Consider the following 11,749-nt stretch of genomic DNA (forward strand, 5'->3'; position numbering starts at 1 on the left):
GTTGTTGAATTAGCACTTGAAATGCTCAGATTCCATATTGGAGTGAGTAGGCTGGAGTCCATCTCCAGCTCCTGATGGCACCTTTCTGCCTATGTGAGCCCAGGACGGTCTGGGATGGGTTAGCAGTTGAGTCCTTGCTGCCCACATGAGAGACATAGGTTGAATTAATGGTTCCTGCCCTTGGCCTGGCTCAGTCCCAGTTATTGAGGACCTTTGGCAGGGCTGGGGCGGGGGGGATAGGGGATACAGCGTTAGCCAGTAGATGGAAGATGGAAGCTCATTCTCTTGCTTTCACTCTTTTTCTCTCTACCTCTCTCTCTCTCAAATATATAAAAGTGAGCCAATAAAGCATTTTTTTTAAAAGAAAGCTCAGTGCTTTTGTGATAGGAATAATGTTGAATAAAGATTGGAACATGCTTTTGTTCTCTTTCCAGTTACTGCCTTGTGTCAATCCTTGTATTTCACAAACACATTTCTATGTTTGTATTTGTCTGTGTTCTTGTATCTATTCATTCATTTTCCTTGGGAACTCAGTTCAAAGGCAAAGTAAAAAAATAAAAACAATTGAAATATATCTGAAATTTTGAGAAACACAAATTAGCCTATTTTTTCATCAAGCATACCAAATTATGTAGAGCCAAATTTTTGTCTCCTTACTCTTAGAAACATAATTGTTATTGAGAAAATATTTTATATATGCATATCTCAATATATTAATCTTTGCAACACACATTTTTCAAAATTTTATGATAAAAATATGAAATACTAAAGCTATAATGGAAAAACTTTTTTTTAAATTTATTTAATCTATTTGAAAGGCAGAGAGACAGACAATGATATCACATCTATTAATTAACCCCAGAGGATGGAAAATTTCTCTTTCTCCCTCTCTCTCTCTCCCTCTCTCTCTTCCTCTCCTTCTCTCACTGTAACTTTGCTTTTCAAATAAATAAAATAAAAGTATTTTAAAAACCTATCTTTTGTAAAAGGAACATTGTGTATATGAATGACAGAGGTACACAGGTCTGTGGCACCTCATAGTCAGCATCAGAATGGTGGAGAATAGACATCCACTATTCTATTGCTATTCCTCTTTATTGGAGCTGATTCCCTACTAGAAATTGCATATAAGTTCTCCAAAATCATTACTATTGTTCTATATAGTGGACAATAACATATTTTTTACAATTGTAAAATAACTGAGCAAATTAGTGGCAGAGCTTGGAATCCAAGATAATTTTGTCTGACAACAAAACTCACACTCGATCCTCTTACAAGGCTTCTGAGCTGACTTTATCTTTCAGTGGTACTATCACCGTTGGTATATAATGCATCCTTGACCCTGAGAACAAGTTTTTTCTAAGTGCTCCTTGAGTAAAATATTCAGATTTTATTCACTGTTTTCTCTCCAGAGCCTGGTAGTGGTAGTGTATTAAGAATACTGAATAACCTAACAGGACCATTCATTCTGTGTAAGCTGATGGAAGCAGGTTAATTTTCTGCAACATTTTAAAAAATATTTCTTACAGATTTATGTATTTATTTGAAAGGTGAAGGGGCAAAGAGAGAAGTCTTCCATTTTCTGGTTTATTTCCCAAATGGCAGCAATGCTCAGAGCTGGGTCAGGCCGTAGCAAGGAGCCAGGGACTCCATTGCGATCTCCCACATGGGTGCAGGGGCCCAGCCATTTGGTCATCTTCTGTTGCTTTCCCAGGTGCATCACCAGGGAGCTGGATTGGAATCCAAGCAGCCAGAACTCAAGCTGGTGTTCTAAAGTGGAGTACCAGTGTTATTAGCATTGCCTTAACCCACTGTGCCACAATGCTGCTCTAGATCTTCTGCAACATTTTAATTTCTTTTATTTACTTTTTGAAAACATTATTAATATAAACGGAATTGACTTCATGTATATCACAGATATAATTTGAAGAAGATAATCAAACTTCCCTCCTCTCTCCCCTCCCTCAATTTCCTCCCTTTCTTTTATTTCCCTTGAACTTTCACAATAACATAATTTCAATTTACTTCATAATCACAGGCCTGATACATCAGTAAACATAATGCTCAACAAGTACAAAATAGAAACACCACTGTCGCACAAGATTATAGACAAGGGCTGTAATCAATAATCAAACCGTAAGATGTCGGTTTCATTCTTATACAGTTTTTGAGTTCTATATTAACCTACAACATATCATGAAAAATCTATATTTGTCTTTTGGGTTCTATTTGTCATTTGAGTTCTCTATTAACCTACAACATATCATAGAAAAATCTGTATTTGTCTTTTGGGGCCTGGCTTTTTTCACTAAGCATAATCGTTTCCAGTTGCATCCATTTTGTTGCGAAAGACAGGATTTCATTGCTTCCGTACGGTTGAGTAGTACTCGCTAGTGTATATATACATTATCTTTCTCTAGTGATCTCCTGATGGACATCTGGGTTGATTCCACTTCTCAGCTATTGTGAATTGAACTCCCAAAAACACGGAGTACAAACAACTCTTCAAATGGTGATTTCATCTCATCCTGGGAGTGGGATGGCTTGGTCACATGATATATCTATTTTCAGAATTCTGAGAAATCTTTATACTGTATTTTATAATGGTTACACAAGTTTACATTCCAACTAACAGTGAACAAGGGTACCTTTTTCTCCACATTCTAATTTCAATGAGAAACTTAGGAAAACAGGAGCAAGTATCCTGGTGCAAAAGGCTAAGCCACTGCCTGCAATGCCTGCATCAGATATGAGTGCTTGTTCAAGTCCCAGCTGCTCCACTTCTGATTCAGCTACCTGCTAATGAACCTGGGAAAACAGTGAAAGATGGTCCAAGTACTTGGACCCCTGGCACTCATGTGGGAGACCTGGATGGAGTTCCAGACTGTTGCCTTCAGCCTAGCCCAACCCTAGCTGTCGTGGTCAATTGGAGATTGAACCAATAAATGGAAGCTCATTTGCTTGATCTCTCTCTGTCCCTATCTCTCTGTCATTCTGCCTTTCAAATAAATAAATAAATCTTTAAAAAATTAGGAAAACATTGAGAATTAACATCTATTTTGCTAAATTATTTATTTGAGAAGAGAGAGAGAGAGAATCTCCCATCTACTGGGTCACTCCCCAAGTGCCCAAAACATTCAGGACTGGACTGAAACTGTTGCTAGAAGCTAAGAAATCAATGCAGGTCTCCTACAGGGGTAGCAAGAAGTCAATTACCTTGGGCCATTACTGAAGCTGAATTCAGGAGCCTCGGATGAGCACCAAACCCAGGCATTCCTATATGGGACACAGGTGTCTTAACAATTTTACTAACCGCTCCTTGGTAACATTTCTGTTTTTTAATGCTAAAAGTAAGAAAATGTAATTGACATTCTTCAGGTCAACTTATAGTACTACATGCAGAGACGTATATACAAAGGAATGAGCAGTTATCATGTTCCGCCAACATAATATTTGATTTCTCCCTCATCATTAATCCTTCACTCTTCCTTTTGTTTTTCTTTGGATCCAAGAAAAATGGTATTTTGGTTACCAGATTTTGTGTTCAAATTTCTCCTTGTGTAAAGACTAGTCATTTTTTGGTGAAAAGTAACAAAACATTTTATCCCTGATGTCCCCTGTCTGTGTCCTGTGTCCCTTTCTGAAAAACGTGGCCTGATGTGCCTTTCATGGGGATATTCTGCCAGAAGGCATTTTATCTCCTTTTGTGAGGGCATCAAAAACTCGGACTGGAAAACGCTGAAATTGCTTCATTCATCTGTCAGGACATTCAAACCTCTTCAAAGCCAGAAGCCAAAAGAGGTCCTGAAAAAGAAAATGATGTCAGAAATAGATCTGCCAGAGAGGACTTGCAACACTAAATCTCTCGGTTGCTGCAGGAAGGTCAAGAGTCTGTGAACCCCTGTGCACAGGAAAGAGCTAGAAAATGCGGACAGCGAGAGCAGTCTGTGAGAAAGCCCATCGGTGTTGTCACTGGAATCAGCAATATCCCTTCTGCTTGCATTTCCTAGGTACACTTATTTCTGTATTATAAATCATTAATTGAACCATAGTAACCATACAAGGAAACAATTTTACGTTGCTCACTGAGTCATCACCGTACGTTCAGTTTTCACCCAACCTCTTTGATGTGCATCATCTCACCACCCCCAGGCAGCTGCAAAGTGAGCATCAGAATGGGCAGTCCTGTGGAGAGAGGGCCCTTCAGCAGGTCAGTCTGCGCCTGACCTCGGAACTGCTGGAGCTCCTCTGTCAGTCAACTGCCCCCCATGAACAATAGTTCCCGAATATCTGTACTCACCTCCAAAGAATTCTATTTTACTATGAGGTATTCATTTCAAGATTATATATATTTGATTATATATCATTGCTAGATATATAATCAAAATCCCTTAATTTCTATATCGGTTGAATCACATTTGAGTAAGATTTGGAAAAGTCAAGGATAAAATCATTTGGATCTTGTATTTCTGAGTTTTTTTCTTGTGGAATCCTTTCCCTCCAGCAGAACTTTGCAAGATTTCCCATGTGATATATTCTCTTAGTCTTATTTGTCTGAAAACTTTATTTCATTTTATATTTTAAAATTATTACCAGGTTTAGAATCCTGGGGAGACAGTGTTTCTTTTGTTCTTATGGCATTGTGTAGATACTGTCACATTTTCTATTACCTTCTGTTAGTCTCATTATTCTTTTCAAGATAATGTCTTTTTCTTAGACTGCTATTTTTTTAAATAAATTTCTACAGTTCTAGTGCCATATACCTAGCAGTGCTTTTTCTGTATTTACCCAGTTTAGATTTTTTTTAGATATTTGCATCAATGCGATCATGTCTTTCATCATTTTTATAAAATTCTAGGCATATTTATTTAATTATTTTTTAAATATTTATTTATTTATTTATTTGAAAGAGTTATACAGAGAAAGAAGGAAAGACAGAGAGAGAGAGAGAGAGAGGTCTTCCATCTGCTGGTTTACTCCCCAGTTGGCTACAAAGGCCAGAGCTATGCTGATCTGAAGCCAGGAGCCAGGAGCTTCCTCTGGGTCTCCCACGCGGGTGCACGGCCCAACGACCTGGGCCATCCTCTACTGCTTTCCCAGGCCATAGCAGAGAGCTGGATTGGAACCAGAGCAGCCGGGTCTCGAACCGGCACTCACATGGGATGCCAGCACTGCAGGTGGCTGCTTTACCCACTACACCACAGTGTCGGCCCCAGGCATATTTATTTAAATATCTCTTTTGATCCATTTGCACTTCCTTGTTGATAGCACCTCAGTTTGCTACAACAAAAAATATGGAATCAACATAGATGTAAGACGCAAGTTTCCTTAGATGCCTTTACTGGTAGGGAGATTCATGTTACTGCTGTTGCTGTTCATGTTTTTAATTAAGAATTGCTGCTAAACTTTCTTCAAAGCTTTCTATGTATCTAGATAATCAGATGTATTTTTTGTGCTTTACTCTTTGAAAATGCTGAAATATAACTACTAATTTTCAAGGGCTAAACTAAACTTTTTTTCCTTGGATAAACCCTTTGTGATTATTAGGTACTGTTTTACATATTTATAGCTAGTATGAACTTTGAAAGCATTATGTTTAATAAAAGAAGCCAACAACAAAAGACCACATACATGAAATGTTCAGGATAGACAAATTCAGAATTAGAAAACAGATTCATGCTGTTTGAGATAGGGGTAGGAGAGAACGGGAAGTGATTGCTAATATAATATTCCTTCTTTCCTTCATGTCCTTCTTCTTTGCCATGAATATCCATTTTGTCCATGATACCATGATATGGGAATAGAAGGGAGAAAGTACATTGTCTTCAGGTTTCAGAAGCCTAGAGCCTAATAAAGTAGTAACCTCTATTAAACTGGTAAGAACAGATACTACACTTGATCTTAGCCAAAAGGCCGAGAAGCGATAAAGTAGTAACCTCTATTAACCTTGACTTCATTAGTTCATTATTTAACCTCCCTACTCCCTTAGATTTGAATGACTTGAATCCTGAGCTTCATAATAATCCCCTACTAATATAGATATTTTGTCTAATAGTATATAATATATTTAGTCCATCCACAAAGTGTGTTTGTCAATAAGTGTTTTCTCACCTATATCTACCTTAGGTTTTATATCAATCTATTCAAAATTATTGAATATCTGATAGGACTTAGCATTGGGTTAAGGATGGTGACCTGTGTGAGTTATCCAAAGTATATGAGGTAGAAAGACAAGAATCTTGAATAGAAGGTATCTCTCTGCACAAATGTGAACAGAGTTCTACAAGAAATATATTGGTGAATTATCACTTAAGAGACAAATTCTACCTTTATCATTTAATACCACTTTTCTATTCTTCTGTATTATCATTGGTTAAGATTGGTAAATGGTTAAGATTATTGGTAAATGGTTAAGATCATTGGTTAAGATATCATGGTTTCTGTATTATCATTGGTTAAGATTCAATTTGGTAAAACTATTAGCTTGAAATTGTAGAAATAGCCCATATTTCAGCGAATCAAGGTAAATAATAATGTAATTCAGAATAAAAAGGGCACTATCTGAACCCTTATCATTTCAGCTTTCTTTTAATAAAATAAGAGTTAAGTAGATATGAAAATGACGTTCTGAGAAATAAAATAGCAATTATTATTTCCTGGTATTTTCAATAACTTACTACATGTATTCTTTCAAGGACTAATTATGAACTGGAGCAGTCATCATATTGTGTAGGGAATATAAACTAGTAAAAAAGCAAAGTTATTTACTGCCAAGAGCTATTTTCCAATTTATAAATACGTAACAAGTGTCTGTATTTTCTCATATGAAGAAATTACTTATAGTTCTAAAAATCTATTTCCTGGAAGAGATGTAATTAAGGCTAGAGCAGTTCTATAAAGACAATCACACTATTATTTTCATAAACAGTTAAGAATTAATGTAAAAGACATTCTCTGTATATTTCAGATAACAAGAAAATGAATAAGGTTCCACAGAATTCTATTATGCAATGTATTTTCTTTTGAATACAATTCTGAAAATTATGAGGAACTGAAATAGCCAAGGTCATTAAAAAGTATATTAACTTATTTTCAAAATTATCTCCTAAAGTTAGAATCCTACAAGAAGCGATTTTATTGTAAATTTGAGAAATCTATAATGACCATGTTAATATGATTTTTATAACTTCAACTTAGCGGTGCCAAATTAGTCTTTGTTTCTAACACTTTTAAAAGAAAACTTCAAGTTAACAAACAAAGAAGGTAATTCATCCCCAAGTACCCACTAAATAGATTCCAATCTATTTAAACAATATATTTATAAACAGGATTTCTGTTTATTCCATTATCTTCTTTCCCATCCGATTTCCACTGGAATATTTCATCTTGATGATCACCATATATCCGTTTCTATTGGTCACTTCTAACACTGAGTTAAAAGAATAAAACTAAATAAAGGTATGTTCCCATCTGAAATGAATGCAGGAAATTACTTTATCAAAGGAAAATGCAGTTTCAATGGAAAATTGATCATTTTAATGCCTTCATTTTTAAAATTTAAGACAGAAAATACAACTATTCAGAATGAAAAAATATTAAGCATTAAGGAAAAGTAATTCATAGAATAAAATGCAAATTGTTAACAAATAAAGATAAAATGTTAAGATACATTCAAATGTTTAAGTTATTCAGTATCAAAAATGATAACATTCTGAGTTGGAAAAGATGCCAACAAGCTTGCTCGTGTTATATATTTCTGGTAAATAAGAGACTCATAAAGTACTTTGGATGGGATTTAAAATATTTATTTATTTATTTGACAGGTAGAGTTATAGACAGTGAGAAAGAGACAGAGAGAAAGGTCTTCCGTTGGTTCACTCCCCAAATGGCCGCCACGGCCGGCACTGCGCCAATCCAAAGCCAGGAGCCAGGTGCTTCCTCCTGGTCTCCCTTGTGGGTGCAGGAGCCCAGGTACCTGGGCCCTCCTCCACTGCCTTCCCGGGCACAGCAGAGAGCTGGACTGGAAGAGGAGCAACCAGGACTAGAACCCGGTGCCCATATGGGATGCCGGCATCACAGGCAGAGGATTAACCAAGTGAGCCATGGCGCCGGCCCCTATTTGTTTATTTATAACACTGAATGAAAGAAGAACAGAATCTTAGAGAAAGAGCTCCCATCTACTGGTTCACTCCCCAAATGCCCACAATGACTAGGTCTGGGCCAGCACTGAAGCTGGGAACCAGGAGTGCTATTTGGGCTCCTCATGCAAGTGACAAGAACCAGTTACCTGAGCCATCACCACTGCCTCTCAGTATCTGCATTAGGGGGAAGCTGGAATCAGAATTCAGAGCTGGATACAAATCCCAGGCACTCCGGTTTGGGATGTGATGTCTTAACCACTGAACTAATGCCTGCCTCTTTGGATAGAATTTAACAATAGCTTTCAAAAGCATTAACATTTTATGCTCTTGTTACCCATCCAATATTTTCTAAGAATTTGTGTGCATAAAAAAGATAAGAGATGGACAAAGCATTTGGCTAAGGTGTCCATACTGATTGGCTCAAATCCTAGTTTGATCTCAAATGAAAAATATAGGTTGTGATTTTACTTCAACAACAATCCAACATATAATACAGACAGTAGTTGTGGAAATGAACAAGAAAAGTTGTGGAATGGCTTATTTTGAAAATAATACAACACTGGAGAAATTTCTGCATTTAATGACCAAATAGGAGATAGCTGAGCATGTGAGGTACACTTAAAGGAATGATCAAAAATTTGAACAACATCTCATATGACGCAGCCATCCCACTCCTGGGAAGTTACCCAAGGGAAATGAAATCAGCATATGAAAGAGTTATCTGTACCCTCCATGTTTATTGCAGCTCAATTCACAATAACTAAGACATGGAATCACCCTAATGTTCCTAACCGAAGACTGGATAAAGAAATTATGGGATATGTACACCATGGAATACTACACAGCAGTAAAAAAAAATGAAATCCTGTCATTTGCAATAAAATGGATACAACTGGAAAACATACTTAATGAAATAAACCAGTCCCAAAAGGACAAATACCATATGCTCTCCCTGATCTCTGATAACTAACAGCACCTAAAAAGTAATCCATAGAAATGAAACTGACACAATGAGATGTAATGACTTTGAACAGCCCTTGTCTTGACTGTCAAGGAACAGTTTTTTGTTTTTCTTTTTCATACTATTTATTGAATTCCTTACTTGATATAGATTTAATCTCATGTGTATGAAGTTAATTGAAAATAGATCTTGCTTAAAAAAATAAGAATGGGGATAGGAGAGGGAGGAGGAAGAAGGGTGGGGAGTGTGGGTAGGAGAGAGGGCAGGGTAAAAACAATCACTATGTTCCTAAAGTTGTATTTATGAAATGCATGAAGTTTGTATGCCTTAAATAAAGTTTTCTAGAAAAAAAAATTGAACAACATAAGGTCACAGAGAAGAGGAGAGTATCTGCTCTTTCTAACTAACACTCTCTGATATTAATTTGGAATCATGGTGTGGCAATCACCGTGGTTTAGAAGGGACACAGGAGTTTCCTTATTATCAAAACACGGGGTCAAGGATGGAAGGATGGGGTTGCCCACATACAGAAATATACCCACACCAAACCCCTGACCTTACCCTCCAACTCAACCTATTCTACACACGATAGTCTTCATGTCAACTAACTGAAATACCCTTCAGTTCCAAGGCCAAAAAGGTGTCATCTTTCATTCTTTTCTTTCACATTCTACATTTACTATGTCAGCAAACTTTGTGCTCTCTATTTCCAAATGTATCCAGAATCCTACTACATATATTCCTCATTATTATTTGCTCCATATCACTGCTCTCACATCTTAATTATTTTGATATCCTATAAATTCTTCATTAATTGTATATTGCTTCCCCATTTTGTTCTTAAACTGAGGGAAACACTAATATTTTAAATCATTACATATAACTCCTTGGCCTTGATCACTTACTGGTGCCTGTTCTATGCAAAGTTCTCACAAAGCTCTTTGTTATCTCTCTACCCTCCTGTTCTTCTGTTTCGCCTTCCTCTTATCTAGCACAGGGCCAGCCCTGCTGCATCATGGAGCACGCACCCTGCTTCCTCAAAGACCTGGCAGGTGCCTTTCCTGTTGCTCCTCTATAACTCTGCACCTCCCTTCTGTCTTTCTCAGGTGTACTCTTCTCATTAAGACATTCCTCGATCACCCTAACTGACAAAGCACTGCCCACCTCAGGACTACTTCTCCAATTCCTCATTCCTAGCCCACCCCCAACACTCTCCTATGTAAAGTCCTATACCTTAGGCACTGCTATCTGTCTATCACCTAGGCTAGCACTGGTGCACAGCAGTTGCTCCTTTGGTCCCTGGGGAGGTGCCCCAAGTGCTTTCTGCTGGCCTTTTCCGGAGCCTGGGTCCTTTTGTTCTTCTGTGTTATTCTGGACAAGGGGAAGAGTGGTGGACAGAAGTTAGTTCTTTTCTCTTGTCATAGACACTTTACTGAGACAATCAGTGGCTAACTACCCTCAGATTATACCATGTACCCTTTCTTTGCATGGAATCTTGCAATATCTCTTATTTCTTTCTCTGAAAGCTCATGGGCTTATTGTTACTTCATGGAAATTTGATAGTAAATAGAGTGTAGAACACTTCCTTCCAGGGGACCCCAGCATCACTTCGCCTTTGTCTTTTTGCCCAAAGTCCATCATTTCGAAATAAATACTTACCTGTTTTTTTTACTTTTTCAAGCAAGAAAGCACATAATCTATATTTAACCTTATTTCTTTCAACTCTTTTATTTTTATGACCCTACACAAAAAAAGCAGTACAGAGGTACATTTCTAACTGTGTTTTCATCTGCAAATTACATGGCAGAATTTTGATAAATTCATTGGAGTATATGGCCTATCTTGTATACACCTGGGCTTCTTTTGCTCCAAATTCAAAATAAAATCTTAGATGTTGCAATTTACTCAGTAAAAGCCATTAAAATGCTCATCCAATCAATGACAAAGGAAATGGAGGGGCCAGTGCTGTAGTTCAGTAGGCTAAGCGTCCGCCTGAGGCCCCTGCATCTCATATGGGTGCCTGTTCGAGTCCCGACTGCTCCACTTCCAACCCAGCACTGTTATGGCCTGGGAAAGTGGTAGAAGATGACCCAAGTGCTTGGGCCCCTGCACTCATGTGGGAGACCTGGAAGAAGCTCCCGGCTCCCAGCTTCAGATCGACTCAGTGCTGGCCACTGCAGCCACCTGGGGGAATGAACCAGCAGATGGAAGACCTCTCTCTCTCTCTGCCTCTCTGTAACTCTGCTTTTCAAAGAAAATATTAAAAAGAAAAAAAGGAAATGGAGTCTAATAAATGGAGTGAGATCCCATTTGACCTAATGCCTAGAGTAGAGTTGTCCAGCTGATATCTTGAATCTTGCCTCTTCGGTGAGATGTAATTAAGAAATAGGCAGGGGACTACACAGAAGCTGGTGAGAGGGTAGCATTAGATTATGCCTCAATCCACATAAAAGGTGAAAGAGAAGACAGGCTCAGAGAGCTAATTCAGTGATCAGATCACATAAAGAAATGGAGGAGACTATGAGTGGTCCTTTATGAGAAATGAGAGAGAAATTAATCACTCATTTTAATGTGACTGTCATTGAAAAACTGACTGACTTTAAAAATAAAAAGATGAGGCAGCTGTTTTACCTAGATGTTAAGATCT

At 37.6% G+C, this 11,749-nt stretch overlaps 1 pseudogene; it reads right to left on the reverse strand.

Moving 5' to 3' along the window:
- Positions 1-5,809: 5,809 nt before the first annotated feature.
- Positions 5,810-5,925, reverse strand: LOC127489435 (U2 spliceosomal RNA; annotated as a pseudogene).
- Between the last annotated feature and the right edge of the window lie 5,824 nt (positions 5,926-11,749).

Source organism: Oryctolagus cuniculus, chromosome 8 (assembly GCF_964237555.1).
Source record: "Oryctolagus cuniculus chromosome 8, mOryCun1.1, whole genome shotgun sequence".
In the NCBI taxonomy this organism is placed as follows: Eukaryota; Metazoa; Chordata; class Mammalia; order Lagomorpha; family Leporidae; genus Oryctolagus; species Oryctolagus cuniculus.